The sequence below is a fragment of the Bison bison genome, unplaced genomic scaffold (genome assembly GCF_000754665.1).
Source record: "Bison bison bison isolate TAMUID 2011002044 unplaced genomic scaffold, Bison_UMD1.0 scf7180017864302, whole genome shotgun sequence".
Classification (NCBI taxonomy): Eukaryota; Metazoa; Chordata; class Mammalia; order Artiodactyla; family Bovidae; genus Bison; species Bison bison.
In genome coordinates this window covers 4,954,150-4,959,816 of record NW_011494874.1, presented here as the reverse complement: position 1 = coordinate 4,959,816, position 5,667 = coordinate 4,954,150, and positions in this window count along the sequence as shown.

Genomic DNA, 5,667 nt, shown 5'->3' with positions numbered 1-5,667 from the left:
AATGCATGAAAGTGAAAAGTGAAAGTGAAGTCGCTTAGTCGTGTCTGACTCTTAGCAACCCCATGGACTGCAGCCTACCAGGCTCCTTCATCCATGGGATTTTCCAGGCAAGAGTACTGGAGTGGGTTGCCATTACCTTCTCCTCACTTCTACCTTAGGGGCTACCAAATCTGTCTGGCTGGCTGTCTGCTCCCACGTCTGTCATCAGTCTAGACCATGAGGCTTTGAAGCCAGAGATGTCTTATGGATTTCTCTGTCTTCAGCATCCCAGCCAGAGACTGGAAAAAACACACACAAAGAAAAAACCTCAGACTACTTATTGAATCATGAGCATGTACAAGGTTCCAACCATGTGTACAAGGTTCCAATTACGGTCTTTTGTTCTATATGTTTTTGAAATCTTCTTTTACTGTTTTCAAATGTGTTCTTGGTTGAGAGGAGCCTGGAACACAAGTTCCTCCCAGACCCGTCTTGCTGCATCCATATTCCGGAGATGGTCCCCATCAACCCCAGCCCAACCAGGTACAACTAAGCCTGCAGGAGCTGAAGATAACATACCTCCGAGGGCACCTGTGAGGGATGAGGTGAGCAGAGTCCCTGCCACTGCCCTCGGCAGGCAATTTTTTATCTCCAAGTGTAATGTAATAAGATGTGATAATAAACACACCACACAGGCACACAAATCACTCCTTCTCCCAACTGCTGTCTCGCTTGCACTGGCTGCTGTAAAGCATGAAACAAATGTTAACTCTTCTCAACTAAACTACATTTTTAAAAGCTAAGTGACTATTTTTTTAATGCTAAATGATGCTACTGGATGGAGGATATTAGCATTTTTCTCAAAATAGCCAACAGCAGATGCTTAAAAGTCTTCAGGTACGTTTGAAAAAAGAAGGAAGGGAAGAAAATAATAGTAAAAACCAGAAGGGCCAGTGAAAACTAGTTGCTTTCCTTAGAAGTCCTGGAAAAGAGCCTTATTTTAAGTCCTTTTCTAGGATGGAACTAAATTACTTTGCCTCCAGTTTTATGATCATTAAAAATATAGTCAGATCAGCTCTCACTTCCTTTATCTCTGATGCCCCTCAAGTGCCTCTTAGGCCAAGTATATAGGATAACAGGTCATAACATTTTTTGCAAATACAGTCCAATTAGCACCAAATAGGGGGAAATGAATCAAAACTATAGAAATATGGGAAAACAAACAGCACTCACTGCCACGATAGGATGTTAGCATTATTTATTTAACCACAATTCTCCCACTGAGAGAGGCCCTGTTTCAAAGCCTTTCTAATGAGAAAGAAGAAGCCTTTCTTTTGACAAATCATATCATAAAATAGCCCTGTCTACTCTGCCAACTAAACCCAGAACTCAATGAGCTTCCCTGTTCATTGTACCTGGTTTTAAGAATAAGAACAAAGAAAGTGACCAGACTTATTCTTTTCTTAATTTTTTATTTTGTATTAGAGTATAGCCAGTTAGAGGATGAGATGATTAGATAGCATCACTGACTCAATGGATATGCATCTTGAGCAAACTTTGGCAGATAGTGGAAGACAGAGGAACCTGGCATGCTGCAGTCCATGGTGTCTCAAAGAGTTGGACACAGCTTAGCGACTGAACAACAACAAAGCTGAATATCAATGTTGTGATAGTTTCAGATGGATAGCAAAGCAACTCAGCCATGCATACACAGGCATCCTTTCTCCCATCCAGGTGACCAGACTATCTTTGACAAGAAGCAGGCTAAGGTGATTTTTTTTTTTTTCAAGATCACATAAAGTCAAGTTGTCTGGTCCAGGGCTTCACCACTACAGTGTATGTGCTACTCTCAAAGTGTTAGAAGTTTTGTTAAATGAAGCTTCCAGCTCTTAAATCCTGAGTGTCAATTTGATACCACAAAGACTGTGGGGCTGAGAGCCATAGGAATATTTCCTACTCAAGATCCAATATGCATAGATACATGTGTATGTATAATTGAATCACCTTGCTCTATGCCTGAAACTAACATTGTTAACCAATTATACACCAATATAAAATAAAACTAAAAAAATTAAAATAAAACACCCAACATGCAATTCAGTCTGGAGACTAAAACAATGCCCAGTACCAAAGGAGGCCCTGTTATTTTTTAATTTATTTATTTTGGGCCATGCCAGCAAAGGTGGAATCTTAGTTCCCCAACCAGGAATCGAACCCATGCTCCCTACATTTGATGTGCAGAGTGTTAGCCTTCTGGACTGCCAGGAAAGTCCTCAAAGGAGCCCTCTGGATTTTCCACACCCCTCCTTCCATCAAACCCATGGTTTACTCCGATAGACCATCAGCTCTTCTGTTGAATCTAGGCACCAAAACCACGGTTGCCATTTCAGTTTGGGTCTAAATATATCCATCAAAACGTGCTCCCAGGTACTTTATAAATACAGCAAGAGGACTGCGTATGAATGAATGAACTCACAATCCAGGGTGTCTCCATGAAGGTCACCCAGCATCAACCTCTCCAAGACATGGATCACGGACCCCAAAGGGTTCTTCTGACTCTTGCTCCTCGAGCTCCTTCTTCCATGGGCTCTGCTGCAGTGTCATCAGGATTTCTCTGTGTGTTGGGAATCCTGCACATCTCTTGTGGGATCGTCCACATTCTTGCCCTGTGCCCTTGGCGCTGACATACTCTTACCCTTGGGTCAGCGTCCTGAGTGTGTTCTGCAAAACATCTGGGATCATTTGTATCCATCAGTCCAAGTTCCCTGTCGGTGCTATGTTATCAGCAGTTGTTTTCTCTGGAGGATTCTCTCTCCATGAGTCTATGAATGTCTGCATGAGGATTTATTAACCAAGGGATGGTCCTGTGTGTCATGTCACACTCTTTGCCCTGTCCTTCCCCTCAACTTGCTGCTACAAGTGGAGGAAAGTCTCAAGGACTTTCTGTGCAGAAAGATTATTGGGGTTCAAGTTTGAGAATAAAGGGGTCATGTCCTCTCCTATCTCTCATTTCAAACCACACGGGACATGGCATCGAGACCCTGCCACCGGCTGGCTGAGAACCTTAATTATTCCCCCACCTGCCTGCCTAGAGAGTGAGCATGGTCCCAGCTCCATAGAGGCATCATGTTCCAGCAGAACAAGGGTCTAGCCAAATGCCTTATCCTGCATTCCCCCAGCAGTGTCTTGGGAGACCCCTGAATGGAAAGGTAGACAAAAGAGACCAAAGACAATCTAGAACCTCAGTCAAGTTGATGAAGGAACCCACATCCTTGCTCTTCAAAGGCATGCAAGCTCCCATGTAGAAGCATAGGAGCCCAGACTCTAGACTCTGGTCACCCCAATTTCCCCTCTCTTAATCCCTTCTCTCTCCTGTTGTGCAAAAACCCTGAATAAATGCCAGCTTCCTTGATAGAAATGGACTTTCCACCTTGCCCATTTAGGAGCACTTTCCTACTTCAACCTACACCAAGATTACCCCACCATCTCCATGCTTCCACCACACAAGTGCATGCCCAAGACTGTCCTACTGACCAACTGGCCTGTCCGTTTCCCACACTGGCATGTGGATTTCTTGTGTTCTGTGTGTGTGTAAATTTCCTGTGTTCATTCTATTTCCTCTCCACCCTCCTTTTTTTCTTTTCTTCAATTACTCATTAAGTAAAATTAGATTACTACCCTACAGCTTGCTAGGCACTCTTTGGGGCAGTTGAGACAGAGTAGAGACAAGGGCAGATGGACTCTGCCCTCATGGAACTAATATTTACATATTAGCTGAAGGAGAATCAGAGAGGGAGGCATGGTGAAAGGAGCCGGCACTCAAAAAAAAAAAAAAAAGGTGCAAATGCAATTCCTCATTCCACAATTTACTAAAAGCAACACTGAGGCAAATTGAGTGACGTCTTTCATTCTCAGCTTTCTGATTAACTAAAAGTGCCTGTGCCTAGTCTGTAGGGTTATGAAGATTGAAATGAATAATGCTTGCAAAGCAACTGGTACATAGTAGGTCATCAGAAGATGTAACCGTTATATAAGGACCTATATTATAGCACAGGGAACTCTGCTCAAGTCAATAAAAACCTAAATAAGAAAAGAATTTTAAAAAGGATAGATATGTACCACAGCTTTCTTATCCATTCATCTGCATGTGAGACAGCAAAAGAGACACAGATGTATAGAACAGTCTTTTGGACTCTGTGGGAGAGGGAGAGGGGTGGGATGATTTGGGAGAATGGCATTGAAGCATGTATAATAATCGCCAGTCCAGGTTCGATGCAGGATACTGGGTGCTTAGGGCTGGTGCACTGGGATGACCCAGAGGGATGGTACGGGGAGGGAGGTGGGAGGGGGGTTCAGAATCGGGAATATGTGTTCACCCGTCGCGGATTAATGTTGATGTATGGCAAAACCAATACAATATTGTAAAGTAATTAGCCTCCAATTAAATAAATTTAAATTAAAATAAAGAATAGATACATGTATATGGATAACTGAATCACTTTGCTATACACCTGAAACAAATATAATATTGTTAATCAACTATTTTGCAATATAAAATAATTTTTTTAATTAAAATAAGAAAGTAAATAAATGTAACCATTTTTATCATTGTGCCCATTGTCTTAAGTACTGGTATCAAAACATGACTTGTAAACATGTCCCAATGTATGTCTATATATTCATAAATCATGATATAAATGTATAAATATTAGCAAGCATGCTTTAATAAAGTTTAATTTCTACTTATATTTTTAGATGACGATAAATAGAAATAAAGTTCTAGCATGTTTCCTCACACTACAATAAATCATTTTGGGTACCCCTAGGGGCAAACAACCCCTTTGAAGATGAGTGGTAAAAAATGTGAGTTTTCAGAGAATTTATGAGGGCAACTTCAGAGAAAAAAATATCTTCAGAAAAATAACTTCAGAAAAAAAAAAAAAAAGCTGTTTATAACTCTCTTAGGAGTATCTTGTTAATAAAGCGAAAGTGTTAGTCACTCATTCACGTCCAACTCTTTGCAGCCACGCGGACTGTAGCCCACCAGGCTCCTCTGTCCATGGGATTCTCCAGGCAAGAATTTTGGAGTAAGGTTGCCATTTTGCTTCTGCAGGGGATCTTCCCAACCCAAGGTTCGAACCCTGGTCTCCTGCATTGCAGGCAGATTTTTTACCATCTGAGCCACCTAGTAGGTATGTCAAGTGAATGGTGACATCATTTATTACAGCACTTGTCAAATCTGCTAAAGAGCAAATTGTGAACACCATGTGCCCCAGAAATTGTACTGTTAGAGCATTCACCTTGGAAAAGAGATTACTCATTTTTTTTGTCATGAACCTTGTTGATGGTCTTCTGATATATATATATACATATGCATTATTGTAGGCAAACTATATTATATATGTATATATATAATCATACATATTCATATGCATTATTTGTGGCATACTATATTATATGTGTATATGATACATATAATATGTGTATATATTATGTAATATGTATATTATACACATTATAACATGTAATATTATAATGTGTATAATAAATGCATACACGGATTTTAAATGAAGCCAATTATATTGAAAGCACTTATGACTGTTTCAGAGAAGGCACTGGCACCCCACTCCAGTACTCTTGCCTGGAAAATCCCATGGATGGAGGAGCCTGGTGGGCTGCAGTCCATGG